This window comes from Antechinus flavipes, chromosome 4 (genome assembly GCF_016432865.1).
Source record: "Antechinus flavipes isolate AdamAnt ecotype Samford, QLD, Australia chromosome 4, AdamAnt_v2, whole genome shotgun sequence".
Lineage (NCBI taxonomy): Eukaryota > Metazoa > Chordata > Mammalia > Dasyuromorphia > Dasyuridae > Antechinus > Antechinus flavipes.
This window is the reverse complement of record NC_067401.1, coordinates 31,052,387-31,067,795: the sequence shown is the minus strand read 5'-3', so window position 1 is coordinate 31,067,795 and position 15,409 is coordinate 31,052,387.

The following is a 15,409-nucleotide window of genomic DNA, read 5'->3' as shown; positions in this document are numbered from 1 at the left end:
CCAGAGCCTAAGAGGCTAAGAGAGCCAGAGTGAACTATGACCAAACTAGCAAGAGTCCAAGATGGGAGTGGGACATTTGGGGAAGGGACTCACTCACATGTCAACATCAGAACTTCAGGAACAATAAGTCCTATGGTGCCATGTCAGGTTGCTATTAGAAAAGAATCCCAATTCTCTAAATTTCCATTGTCCTGTCTGAGTCACAGACAGATACCATTAATATCAATCATTCCCCCCAGAGTTCCATTTTTTAAAGACAAAATAGCTTGTATCCCTGGCATTGTGCCTCTTAAGTAAGCAGACATTTGTATACATGGGAAGGGTTATAAAGACAAAAATCACAAAAATCACACCAGGAGAATGGTGTAATCCCATAGTGGTCTTTATCAGGTCCTCTCTGGGCTGGTTTGATTTTGGAATGGGAATTATAAATCAGTGTGAGCTGGTTATCTGGCATAGCAGAGGAAGTTCTGAATTCAATATATTAATACTGCAAGGAACTTCCCAAACACAAATGCTGCAAGAGACTTGTGATCCATCCAGCAAGGAATGATCATTTTGTTTTTTTCTGATTCCCAGGTCAGTCCAGTCTCTTCTGGATAGTAAGGGAGCTTGAGCAAATCCAGGTGATTAGTAAAATCATTAACTATTCCATTTCACACCTCTATAAGCACAGTTGTTTGCTTATTGTCTCTCCCATTAGGCTGTGAACTATTTGAGAGCAGGGACCATCTTTTGTTCTTTTTGTACCCTTAGCACAATGCCTGGCACATAGTCAGCATTAAATAATTGTTTATTGACTAACTCAATTCCCAGCAGATCTCCTCTTCTACTTTCTACCAGAACCTTGGACTGGTCTGATCTGTCCATCTATCTGATAGATGAATTTCCATGTTTATCTTGATTAGTATCCAAATGATTTCCACGATATCTCCAGACCAGTATACCCTCTGATTTTCTCCTTCCCCTTTGACTTTCTCCATTATGTATTATCTTCACCCATGATTATAAAAGCTTCTTGAAAGCAAGAACTTTCTTCCTTGCTGAAACTTGTATTTCCAGGGCTCATTACAATACCTAGAAAATAGTAAGCACCGATCAATACTCTATCTACTTACCTATCTGCTTCTTAATAGTTGCTGTTCGTCCTTTGTCCTCAGAGAAGCAATGACATTAGAAGCAAATGACAAGTAGTGACCTGTCTTTACGTGAAGCAAGGCTGTGCAAAGTAGCCTCACTCTATCCTCCAGAGGTATCTGGGTTCAGTGTCAAGACATCAGTTAAGACCTGGATTGACAATGGTCTGAAAGCAGAGAAGATATCTTTTTAAGCTAAGGTCTTTCCCAAGTCTCAATTTGTCTGAGGTAATACTCATTCAGTTGAAGAGTAGGTAAGAAGTGAGCCAAAAGACTAGTTTGAGTTCCCAAAAGGATCAGTCCAGGAGGAAAGACCCTCAGAATGTCTAGCCAGAATAGAAATAATTGCCATGTACACTCACTCTGAACCATGGTCCTCAATGGGCATTATGCCAGCTGCTGTTGATACAATGGTAAATATGTCACAATCTGTGCCCTCAAGGAACTTTTAGAGGGACTAAGGCATATGCAAGTACAATACAAAATGAAATATGGAATAGTTCTGAGGAGGGAAAAATCACTTCCATGGGGTAAGAACCAAGGAGAGGGAGTGCAATCAGCATAGATTTCATGGAGGTGCCTGTCCTGCACCTTGGAGGAAGATAATAATTTCAAGAGGCAGAAGTGGGGAGTCTCAGAGATAATGGGTGAGTAGCAAGAAGGCTATCAAAGCTGAACTGCAGTGAAAGCATTGCTTTAATTCATTAATTCAATCAACTCTCTGCCATGTGTGAGATGAAAGGCAGTCTGGCATGTGGGTAAAAATCTGAATCCAAGAACGGGAAAACCAGTCCCACATTTAATACATACTGGCTGTGTGACCCAGAGCAGGCATTTAGTCCCACACAGCCTCTAAGAATATAAATTGTAAACAAGGTTTATTAATACAGGAACTTCCTCAGTAGAAGCTCCTCAAACTGATGAAATTATAGATACAGGAAAGAAAGAAAGAAAGAAAGAAAGAAAGAAAGAAAGAAAGAAAGAAAGAAAGAAAGAAAGAAAGAAAAAAGAAAGAAAGAAAGGGAAGAAAGAAAGGGAAGAAAGAAAAGGAAGGAAGGAAGGAAGGAAGGAAGGAAGGAAGGAAGGAAGGAAGGAAGGAAGGAAGGAAGGAAGGAAGGAAGGAAGGAAGAAGGAAAAGACAGAAAGAAGAGAGAGAAAGAAGAGAGTGAGGGAGGAAGGGAAGGAAGGTTGGAGGGATGGAGGGGAGGAGGGAGGAAGAGAAGAAAAGAACAGAGAAGAGGGAGGGAGAGAGAAAGAGAGAAAAGAAGTAAGAAAGGAAGGAAGGAAGGAAGAAGGGAGGGAGGACAGGAAGAAGGAATGGAAGAAGGGAGGGAAAGAGGGAGGAAAGAAAGAAGGAAAGATGTACACAAAAGACAAATTGATATCCAAAAATGTATGTATTTTGACATCAAGAACCAAAATGTACCAATGAACCAATAGGTTCAAAGTTTTATAGCATCATGACTTGCGAAAACAAAGTGAATATTCAGGTAGAAAAGGGCTGGGTAGACATGAATGTAGTAGGATATAATTGTTTCCTAAGAAATAGCAGATACAGCCAGTTCAGAAAACATGAGATTTAGATGAAGTGATACAGAGTCAAAGGATAAATTCAGTGACTTTAACAACAGAAATAAAAATCACATTGTAAGAGGTAATGACATTTGGGTAAAGTAAAACTGGCAATTTTCCTGCCATTCTGTCATTTTTCAGTCATGTCTGACTCTTCATGACCCCATTTGGGGTTTTTTTGGAAGAAATACTGGAGTGGTTTGCCATTTTCTTCACCAGCTGATTTTACAGATGAGGAAAATTAGGTAAACAAAATTAATGACTTGTTCAGGGTCACACAGCTTGTAAGTGTCGAACTGAACTCATGAAGATGAGTCTTCTTAATTCCAAACCCAGTGCTCTATCCACTGCATTATCCAGCTGCCCATAAGACAACGTTAACTCTTTAATGTCAGGGATTGTTTTATTTTGTGTCTGGAATATAGTGTTCAATAAAAGCTTGCTGATTGGTTGAAGGCCACTCCCATTCTAGGAAAATATCCGCTCCTTGAAATCAGGTTCTGTTGAATTTATCTTTATATCCTTAGCAAATAGAATAGTATCTGGCAAACAACAGGTGCTGAATAAACAATTTCTTGCTTGTTGATTGTAATTAATTCCATGACCTTTTCTCACCTGGTATAGTAGACAAAAGGAGCTATCCTCAGAAAGGATAATCTAGACAATCTGGGCAAGTCTAGACTATATTTGAGACTAAGTGCCAGCCTATTTTGACAGAAGGAGCTGCCTCAACCAGGAATTCCCTACACCAGTGAGATCATGACAAGGAATTCTTACACCAGCAAAACCACAGGTCCAGTTGCTATTTCTATCCCTCTCTTTTCTTACCTACAGAGCTCAATTCTGCTTCCAATAGGAGGAAAATTGGAAGAATAAAATGAAAGTTGAAAAAGGAGCATGTTCCATAATAGTTTTTCATCTCTCAGAAACCACTGGGAAGGATTGAGGATATCCTTCTCCTTGCCTCCTCCCCACTTTCAAGCCCTAGTCAAAAGTTCATCCTGAAGGGGCCATAGCTTGGGCTCTCAATGTCACCATAGACTTTTGGTGGCTTTCTAGATAGGATCAATCAGAAATCCAGTTCCAAGCAGTTTGGGAATTGACCGGACTATCTCAATTTTGGATTTGCCTTTGCTTTTGAGTTCATTGAGTACAATCTCTATCAATTCACAGATGAGGAATCATAGATATAGGAAAGAAAGACAGAAAGAGAAGAAAGAAAAAGAAAGAAAGAAAAGAAAGAAAGAAAAGAAAGAAAGAAAGAAAGAAAGAAAGAAAGAAAGAAAGAAAGAAAGAAAGAAAGAAAGAAAGAAAGAAAGAGAAAGAGAGGGAGAGAGAAAGGGAGGAAGGAAGGAAGGAAGGAAGGAAGGAAGGAAGGAAGGAAGGAAGGAAGGAAGGAAGGAAGGAAGGAAGGAAAGAAGGAAGGAAGGAAGGAAAGAAGGAAAGAGGAAGGGAGGAAGAGAGGAAGGAAGGAAAGAGAGAGGGAGGGAGGAAGGAAAGGAGGGATGAAGGGAAGGAGGGAAGGAGAAAGGAAAGAAGGGAGAAAGGGAGGGAGAGAGGGAGGGAGGAAGGAAGGAAGGAATCAAGGAAGGAAGGAAAGAAGGAAGGAAGAGAGAACAAAAAAGAAGGAAGTGAAGGAGGGATAGAGGGAAGGATGGAGGGAGAGAGAGTTTTTAGAATTCACTGGAACAGCCTTCAGAATTCACTCAGTAAAACGCTTATCAATTCACAGATGTGGAAACTGAGACCTGGAGACGTGAAGGGTCACACAGTCAATAAGGACAGAGTCAGTAATTGCTACTTACTTTGCCCAGTAACTTTAGGCAAATTACTTAATCTCAACCTTAATTTCCTTATCTGTTAAAAAAAAAAAAAAAAAAGTGGATATCTGATTTTTCTTGTGCAGCATGATAATTGTGAAAGTATGTTTAGAAGAATTGCACATATGTAACTTGTATTGGATTACTTGCTGTCTAGGAGAGAGGGAGTGGGGAAGGAAGGAGAAAAATTTGGAAGGAAGGGTTTTGTTAAAGTGAATGTGGAAAACTGTAAGAAATGTATGAATATTTGTTTGATTTCCACAGTTATAAAAATTAAATTGGAGAAATGAAACTTAAATTAAAAATTGAGACAGATCCATAGGGACATCAGTGGGTGCTCAGAGTTGGAGTTATCTCCCCCAAAAAAAGGTAAGAATGAAAGCTCCCTAGGAGCAGGAACTGGGTTTTGTGATAGGAATAGTGGTCTGAAATTTAAAAGGAATCCTTAACCCTATTTTCCTCAATTTCCTTATCTGTCAAATGAGCTGGAGAAAAAAATGGCACACTACTTCAATATATTTCCAAGAAACCCCAAAGGAGTCACAGAGTCAGAAACAAGTAAAAAAACAACAACAACAATAACAAAAATAAGTAAACAAAACAAGTTAAAAAAAACAAAAACAAAAATTTCCATAGGTTGTGATATAGATCAAATGAGAGAGCATATGTAAAATGCTTGCAAATCTTAAATGCTCGCTCTTATCTAACTCTAACACATCCTGACTCAAACCCACTGCTCTTTTCACTACCCCCACCCTAGCTGTTGCTAATCTCTAGGAAGTTTCTTATTCCTGAAATAGTTTCTAGTGAACAATGATCTTGAGTCCTTTAGCGATGTTGCCACCTGGCTGTGCAGTATTTTTCCGGCTAGATGAGGCAGATAATCCTCTGCCTCCAGGCCAAGTTCTGCGTGCTATGGGAGTATTCCTAATTGTTACATGGAAAGAGTAACAGAGGGAATTAGTTATGATGTAGTGAAAAAGAATGCTGTCTGGGGAGTTAATAGACCCACTCTGTCATAACTTGCAGTGTGACTTTCAGAGAGACCCTCTCTGGGCTTGTTCCTCCCACTGAACTGAACAAAAGACTAAAGGAAACAACATAGAAGGAAAAATTCCATCCAAAATAATTACAAATGAATAAAACATCAGCATTAACATAGTAAGACATGTTCAAGACATATAAGTATAAAACATTCTTTACATAAGGAAAGAACTAAATAATTGGGGAAAGATTCATTCTTTGTGGTTGGGTCTTACCAATACAACAACAAAAAATGACAATAATACTTAGATTAATTTACAGATTTAGTGCTATTGTGATACTTTATAAAATTAAACAAGCTAATAATGGGAATTCACTTTTAAAAAAACAAAAATTTTAGAATTCCAAAGTAAATAATGAAAAAAGTAGAAATAAGTGGGGTTGAGAATGATTTAATCCCAATCTATATTCCAGCATAGTAATTATCAAATTTACTTGTTAGTGGTTTTAAACTATGCAGTCAAAAGAAGACACTAAATTAATAGTGTCCAAAAATATGCTTTCCAATATCGATATTATGTATTACATGTTTATATGTATGTGTCTATTTATTAATAAATGTGTCTTGCTTGATGATTGGCATGAATTGAATTACCTTATTTTTCTCATCTGGAGACATTGCCTCTTTCAGGAATTCCCTAAATCCAACAAAATCACAGAAAGTTAGATGCATTCCATTATATCATTTCTAGGGTCCTTTCCAGGTCTAGATCTATGATCCTGTGATCCAAAATAGATCAGCAACAACAACAACAACAAAAATCCCAAATATATCCAAATATGCATCCCAGCACTCTTTGTGGTAACCAAAAAATAAGAATGTCCATCAGTTGAGGAAATGACTGAACTGAGAAAATGAATGCACACAAATGATGAGGTCCTAGGTCTCTCTGTGGGGTTGGCAGAGAAAACCTGAAGTACTGATAAAGTTACTTCCTGAGGCAAGTAGGGAAGGACACTGATGGGGATCAATTCAGCCTTACAGTCCCACCCCTGTGGAGGTCTTAGGTAACCCCACCTGACCTTATTCAATCAGACAACCAAGTTATGTCAAAATCTTTGAAGTTAAATTTCCCTTATAAATCTGCCCATGGCGTATACCATCTTTGCAGAATCGCTTTTGGATTAGCCAGCCAATACATTCTGTCTGGCAGTCTTTCTTCCCATCCCCTCCCCCATTCCTCAAATTGTTTTTCTACTTGTGATAGCTAACTAACTCTTTAAGGGTGCTAAATCTCTTTTAGGATTAAGCCTGCCAATCAATGGCATATTCCCTTTCTCTTAGTTAATTGTGAGTTCCACTAGGGAACTTGTCTTTTTCCCTAGTTAATTGTTAAAACCCCTTTCTGCACCCTCCTAAATCTATTCATATTTACCACTTTTAGTGACTATTTTACCTCTTCATTTTGTCTGTAATCTCTTCTCATAAAATAAATGTATTTTTTGGACAATGAGAAGGTCCTTGTGAATTCTTCACATGTGAATTGCTACTGAACTCCATTATTTGGTGCTAATCCTAGATCTCATCTTAAATGTAATGAAATATAATTTTGCCTTTAAAAAATGACAAATAAAGACATTCCTCTAAAATACAAATATCCATAACTACAATAATATAAATGAAAATAAAATGATGCTGCCACACTTGGGTTGATTACACTGACCAGTCTCGATTCCACCAAAAGGAAGAAGCAAAACAGGGTTCAGTCTGGGACTCAGTAAAAAATGTGCAAATGCTCTTAGGTATGGTTACTTTGCACTTGGGTTTTATTTAGGGTTTTCTTTATCACAGTGAATCAGGGTGTCAACTGAGAAATTGTTTGGATTTTTGAAGAGCACAAATAATACTTATTTTGAAAAAATGAAAATGACTAGACCAGATGGTGCAGACACCAGAGGGTTTCTTTCATCTCCGATATTCTAAGCTTCTAGATTGCCTGCTCCCCCCTTTCAGTTTATTTTTATGTATTTTCTACTGCCCTCTCCTCTATTGGAATATAAGTTCCTTGAGGATAGGAAATTGTTTTTTTTTAAATTATATTTGTATATGCAGTACTTAGCAAGAGCTTGGGTATACAGTAAGTACTTAATAAATGCCTGTTTCCTTCCTTTTTTGCTTCCTTTGTTCTCCTCTTTCTTTCCTTTCTTTGGTGATTATTTCTAATTTATCCTGTCAGTCTGTCAGTCAGCTACTATTTATTAAGTGCCTAATGTATGCCAGACATTGTGCTAAGACCTGGGAATATAAAGGAAGGCAAAAGATAATTTCTGTTCTTAAAGAGCTCCAAGTCTAATGGAGGAAACACTCTATGTTTAGAGTGAACATACAGGGTGTTCAAAAGTCTTAGTATAACTTTAAGCTATTAAAGAGAGACTTTGGGGACTATATACACCATATACTCAGGAAAAATTGGAAATATTGGGAAAGCATTAGGATTAAGGAGAACCAGAAATGGTTCCTTGCAGGTGGTGGAATTTTAGCTGAAACTTGAAAGAAGCCAAGGAAGTGAGGTGGAGGAGATGAGAAGGGAGAATATTTCAGGAATAGGGCCATAGATGATGACAATATCAGAATAGAGATGTGTATGGAGCAAGGAAGCTCTTTAAAGGTATGTGGAATGGGGAAGGTATAAGAGGATGGGAAAGATAGGAGAGAACTGAATTATAAAGAGTTTAATAGCCAAACAGGGCATTTTATATTTGATCCTGGAGAAGATACGGAGCCATGAATTTATTGAGTGGGGAAGGAACATGGTCAGTCCTGTGTTTTAGGAAGACTAATTTGATAGCTAAGGGAAGAATGGATTGAAATAAAGAGAGCAGGGAGATCAATCAGCAGGCTATTGTAACAATCCAGACGGGAGATGATGTCCGTGAGTTTGCAATGTCAGAGAAGAGGAGACAGATAGGAGAGTGTGATGAAAGCAAAATACAATAGAACTTGGCCACAGACTGGGTATGGAGAGAGCTGGAGAGTAAGAGAAAATGAGGAGATGAGGGTGATAAACAGGTTGCACTCCTGAATGACTCTGAACTATCTGCATATACCTTCTCTTTCTTGAGTTTTTCATCTCAGACTAGCTTCCTTCCTCTCTTTGTTCAGTTTTTCTATGGAAAGGAAATAGACTTCTTTTACCGACAGGATTCAGCTATCCATAGTGATCATCTTCCTGAGATTTCCTTATCTATGTAGTAAATTTCATATGGTAGATAGACAACGTCCTGGGGTTGAATGGAGTCTGGTACTGCCTTGAATACAAATGCTGCTACTTACTGTCTATGTGATCTCAGGCCTGGTTCCTCCTCTGTAAACTGCAGCAAGCAGTTTGACTCTATAATATGAATCCAACTAATTCTTCTAGTTTTATCTCACATTATTCTCCTTCACAACCTTTATATTCATCTACTACAGTGGTTCCCAGGGGCTCTCAATCCCTTAGGTGCTTGAGGTAATATTCCAAGGAGCTCATGCTAAAAATTCTTTAATGCTATCTTCAGCAGTAAATAATCACCCGGTTGTGTTACAGATATTTTTCTCTGCGACAAGACACGTGTACATGTCTAAAACATTATATCGTTTCTTCAGCAATTTAAAATTGTCATGATTACATACATGATGATTTTTGTGTTTGTGCAGCAATTATATTAAACTGACCACTTTTAACTAAGAATATGTTCTTGTCATTTACCAACCTATTAGCAAATCATTTCCAAACAAACGTAAGGATTCAATACGCAAATGCAAACCAATTCCCAATGGAAGGATTAGATCTATGTGGATAATGTCTTTTGCATTCTGTACGCTGCACCTGTCATGGTCCTCTTTGAGAACAGATGATGAACAACAATCAACAATCTGTGAGTAATAGTAACTGCCCCACTGAGGACTTAACTGGCCAGATCCAGTTATACAACACAGCTACCTACCAACCTCCTTCCCTTTTCCTTCCTTCCTTCCTTCCTTCCTTCCTTCCTTCCTTCCTTCCTTCCTTCCTTCCTTCCTTCCTTCCTTCCTTCCTCTTTCCTTCCTCCCTTCCTTCTTTCCTTTCCTCCCTTCCTTCCTTCCTTCCTTCTTTCCTTCCTCCCTTCCTTCTTTCCTTTCCTCCTTTCCTTCCTTCCTCCTTCCCTTTCTTCCTTCTCTCCTCTCCTCCCTTCCTTCCTTTTTCTTCCTTCTCTCCTCCCTCCTTCCTTCCTCCTTCCCTTTTCCTTCCTTCTTTCCTTCTTTCCTTCCTCCCTTCTTCCATTTTTCCTTCCTTCTTCCTTCCTTTCTTCTTTTCTCCCTCCTTCCTTCTTTTCTCCCTCCATTCTTTCTTTCTTTCTTTCCCTCCTCTTACTCTCTCTATCCTTCCTTCCTTCCCTTCTTTCCTTCCTTCCTTCCTCCTTCCTTCCTTCTCTCCTTCCTTTTTCTTCCTTCTTCCTTTTTTCCTTCCTTCCTCCCTTCCTTCCTTCTTTCCTTCCTCCCTTCCTTCCTTCCCTTCTTTCCTTCCTTCCTTCTTCCTTCTCTCCTCTCCTCCCTTCCTTTCTTTCTTTCTCCCTCCTTCCCTCCTTTTTTCCTTCTCCCCTCCCTTCCTTCTTCCTTCCTTTTTTTCTCTCTCTTTCTCCTTCCTTCCTTCTTCCTTCCTTCTTCCTTCCTTCTTCCTTCTCTCCTCCCTCCTTCCTTCCTTCCCTTCTTTCCTTCTTTCCTTCCTTCTCTCCTCCCTCCTTCCTTCCTTTTTCTTCCTTCTTCCTTTTTTCCTTCCTTCCTTCATTCCTTTTTTCTTCCTTCCTTTCTTCTTTTCTCCCTCCTTCCTTCCTTCTTTTCTCCCTCCATTCTTTCTTTCTTTCCCTCCTCTTACTCTCTCTATCCTTCCTTCCTTCCTTCTTTCCTTCCTTCCTTCCTTCCTTCCTTCTTTCCCTCCTTCTGTTCATCCTTCTTTTTATCCTCCCTCCCTCCTTTCCTTTCTACTTTACCTCCCTCCCTCCCTTCTTTCCTTCTTTCCTTCTCTTCTCTCCTCCCTTCCTTTCTTTCTTTCTCCCTCCTTCCCTCCTTTTTTCCTTCTCCCCTCCCTTCCTTCTTCCTTCCTTTTTTTCTCTCTCTTTCTCCTTCCTTCCTTCTTCCTTCCTTCTTCCTTCCTTCTTCCTTCTCTCCTCCCTCCTTCCTTCCTTCCCTTCTTTCCTTCTTTCCTTCCTTCTCTCCTCCCTCCTTCCTTCCTTTTTCTTCCTTCTTCCTTTTTTCCTTCCTTCCTTCATTCCTTTTTTCTTCCTTCCTTTCTTCTTTTCTCCCTCCTTCCTTCCTTCTTTTCTCCCTCCATTCTTTCTTTCTTTCCCTCCTCTTACTCTCTCTATCCTTCCTTCCTTCCTTCTTTCCTTCCTTCCTTCCTTCCTTCCTTCTTTCCCTCCTTCTGTTCATCCTTCTTTTTATCCTCCCTCCCTCCTTTCCTTTCTACTTTACCTCCCTCCCTCCCTTCTTTCCTTCTTTCCTTCTCTTCTCTCCTCCCTTCCTTCTTTCTTTCTCCCTCCTTCCCTCCTTTTTTCCTTCTCCCCTCCCTTCCTTCTTCCTTCCTTTTTTTCTCTCTCTTTCTCCTTCCTTCCTTCCTTCCCTTCTTTCCTTTTCTCCCTTTCTTCCTCCCTCCCTTCTTCCCTCTCTGCCTCTCTTCTTTCCTTCCTTCTCTCCTCCCTCCCTTTTTCTTCCTTCTCTCTCTCTCTCTCCTTCCTTTTTCTTCCTTCCTTCTTCCTTCCTTCCTCCCTTCTTCCATTTTTCCTTCCTTCTCTCCTTCCTTCCTTCCTTCCCTTCTTTTTTCCCTTCCTTCTTTCTTCCTTTTCTCCCTCTTTCTTTCCTTTCCCCCTTACTTCCCCCCTCCCTCTTTTCCTCCCTTTATCCTTCCTTCCCTCCTTCATCTTCCTTCTCTCCCTCAGTCCACATAGAGTATCTTCCCCTTACTTGGTGGTATTCTCTCCAAAGAAACATAAATTTTGATCACTTGAGGCTAGCAAGATATATTGGGTTTACAGACTAGACTTTTTATGGTCCGTGCCTTAAGCTCAAATTCCTCTGGCTCTCAATGAATGGTCAACAGTAGGTACCAGCCCAAGTTTCTCTCATTTGATCATTTCTTGGGTTCTAATGACTCAGAGTCAGTTTAAATAGCAATTGCTTCTGTTTTGGCCAGAAACTCTGAAAGTCTTCCCTTTCCAGATTTATTTTATATATTTATTTTTTTAATAAAGTTAAGAGACCATTATTTGTTTCATTTTTTTTTTTACCTAGGTTTAATCACTGAACGGACGTTGCCTCAGACTAACTGACGCCTGGGAAAAACTTTAAGTTAAGAAAGACCAAAACTTCCCATTGTATACAGAGCCATCTTCAGTCAACCTGATCTGGATCTTGCCACTGGATCTGATGGAGTGAAGAAGACCCCAAAGGACCAGGACTTCAGAGCTAGGTAGGTCATGGGGGGAGCATTAACAGGAGAGGATCTGAATAATTATATACAAATCAGGAAGTCAAACCACTCCCTGAAGTATACAGGGAGGAGTATTGACAGATTTATCTCAAAACTTTTTGTTCTTAAGTAGGCCTTTTGTATTCCTTAAGTGCAGTAGGCCCTTGTTGAATTCCATGTCAAATTCCTTGCACTGACAAAATTATCTTGACCCTACAGTTACTGTATTCAACCAGAAGGCCAAGTTATGTTGTTAACCATCTCCTGCTCCCAAGGTAATATTTCTCCTATAAAAGAACCTATTGGTATCCCACTTCTTTGCTAACTCTTTTTAGGCCACTAACTCCTTTTAGGGCTTAATATATTTACCAAGTGTCGCGATGGTTAGTTCGTTAGGAACTTAGTCAGTCTGCCTTTATGGTGTCTTCCCTCTTAATGGCATCTTGTTAATGGTAAGATCCACTAGAGAACTGAGTGTTTCCTCTTATTAATTGCCAACTCCCTTTTAGAATTGTCTGCCAGTCAATGGCATAATAACAAAATATTTTCCTTTGATTTGACAACTCATGGCAGTGGCCCATAACCCTTGTAAATTTGAGGAGTTTAAACCCAATGTGAGCAACCTACAGAACTGTATTTCCATATTGGGACAAAGTCTTAGAGAAAGGTCACATCAGCTGACCTAGTTAATTGTACAAAACAAGATATTGAACCACTGAACTGATAAAGTGATAAAAATCAACCAAAAACAAGAAAAGGGTGAAAAGTAATTGTGAGCACTGAGTGTGTATGCTTAATGAGTTAATTAATATTAATGTAATTAAGAGGAGCTTTCTGACATTTTTTAACAAAGGAGGGGGAACATGTCAAGGAAGAACATACAATAGGCAGGCTGAGAAATCTGTTCACTTTGTCATCCTCAGCTATAATGGGCCAGAATTCTGGAGAAATTCTTACAACAAGATGTTAACTCAGTGGAATTGATAAGATAATAGCTATTTAGTTTAGCATAGTGCTTAATAATTCTCTAGTTCAGTACATGTACTTAGTACTTAATATAGTTCTACAAGATTCACACCTGTGATGATTTAATTTATAATAGAGTATATAAGCTAGAACAAACTCAGCCAGAGACATTCATTCTATCTCCCACCTTTGTGGTGGCTGGCCTGTCCTTCATTTCTCCACTGAAACCAAGTCCTGTCTGAAAGACCTCCAGAAAGCTAGCCTGGGCCCCAGACAAGAAGAAAAGACTGTGAAGGAGATAATAAAGAATTTGGACTTTATTCTTGGCTATTCTCATGTTGATTGATTATTCTGCTGAAACAAAGGCTGGTCCAGAGACCTGCAGAAAACTAACCAGAATATTACACTCAGCCAATGGGATGACAAGGGAGGGACCTAGCTCTTTGGAGACAGGAAATAATGATATGCCCTGAATTATTATGCCCTCAAGAAAATTATTATAGCCCCACTCCTTTTTCCTTGCCATTAAGATTGGGAGAAATTGAGTCAGAAAAAAGGCTTCAACATACCATTGAGTCATAAAACTTCTGGTGTCTTATCTCAATCCTTGCTGGGAAAATTCCCTCTCTATTTGAGTATTTCCACTCTAGCCTCACTGTCTCCTGCTCTCAATCTTCTTATCTTGACCTTTATCCTGTCAGAAGTTGTGATCCTTTCCCAGAATTATGGCTTGTCCACTCACCCAATGTCCTCTCCTCCCTTATCTACCTTTGTTTCCCCTATAAAAGTGTAGCTATAAAAGTTTCCTGACTTAACTGCTCGCTGCTGAATGCTTTGGACAAGAGTCCCATACAGCCAGCTAGTCTCAACTAGTCTAAAACTCTCCACATTAAAATGATTAAAAACCAATTTCTGTCTTGCCTCGGTTTCTCTGGCATTACAATAAAAGGCTCATTTTTGTGTCTACTAGAAATTAGCTTTCCAGGGACTGCCATTTGGACCATCATCTGCTTCTTGCAAGAACTATAAATAAACCAACTTACTTCATACACTCTTGAGTCTTTCTTATCTTTGTAGCAAATTTCTAACACCCAAAACTTGATGGATCATTCAAGGAGATTCCTGAAATCCTATTCTGGGGGATATCGTGCTTCTGCACTCCCATGCCCCAATTGACTCATATGATTCTAGAGGAGAAAGTGAAATCGGTGACTTTGTACAGACCTCCCTCACTTAAATCCAATTCAGCAACATCTTCCCATTTCATCAAAAATGAAGGATAAACAATAACTGCACCACAGTGTTTGCCTCATTCCTCTCTTACCTTGTATTCCTATCTCATTAGCTGCACATTCAAATACCTAAAATGTTATGAACACCTTATGACTATTTGCAGCACAAATCCTTGGCTATTTGAAAATCACAATGGCTGGATGTTGAGGACCCATGCGTAGTGTGAAACCCATTCAGTAAAAAGATTATCAGGGATTTGCACATAAAGGCAGATCAGTTCTCACAGTCCTGCAGCTGTGTATTACACACTTTGAGAGTTAAAGGAATAAAGAGCTACAAATCAATCTTACCATTAAGTAAGACATATTGGAATCTATATGATTCTGGCAATTGGAGATAAAACATAAAAACATAAAACAGTTACCATAAAATAAGTATTGCTTGCAAAAAATGTATGCTTTTCTTTAACTAATAATAACTTTGCTGTTCTTTGAAAACATATATATTCTGCTTGGGCAATGGAATAAACTGGAGGTATTCACTGACATACTGTTGCCTCTAATCTCCTTGTGTTGTTCTCGTCTTCTCAGATGATACAATCTATTCTGCTGGTCAGAATTAGATCCCATCAGCCCGCAACAGCTGGACATGAAAAATACAAGCACTATCTTGAAACCGTCACAGACCATCATATATTTTGCATGTACAAATCTCATATTGCCTCTCGATGCAATATTAAAGCTGTTTTCTAATTTAAACTTGTCTTCTTCGTAGTAAAGTATTCTTCTATCTGGTGGATTTTCAAATGCACTGGTTGGTGACACTAATCAGTCATTCAGTAGAATTTCTATGAGAGTCTAGTTGGTGTTTCAGTGGTAAAAGGGAAGAATGTCACATCTGAAAAAAAAATTATTGCTTCGAAAACACTACTAAAAATGAAGCAATATATGCAATAAACTTTAAAGTATATTTAATACAATGCTTATTATTAGCCAGTAGAAAAGTAAATTTTTTTCTATTATAACTAATCATTTTTGTTTATTGGTTAGATGGCTAAATTATTTTTAAACTTATTTCCTTCTTTTGGTAAGAGCACTTATAAAATTCTTATAGCATTTTTTATGACATATTTGTGTGAGCAAGCATTTTCAAGTTATTCTCATTTTAAAACAAAATCTCATAAATCTAATAAACTCATTGCAGAACCAGATAT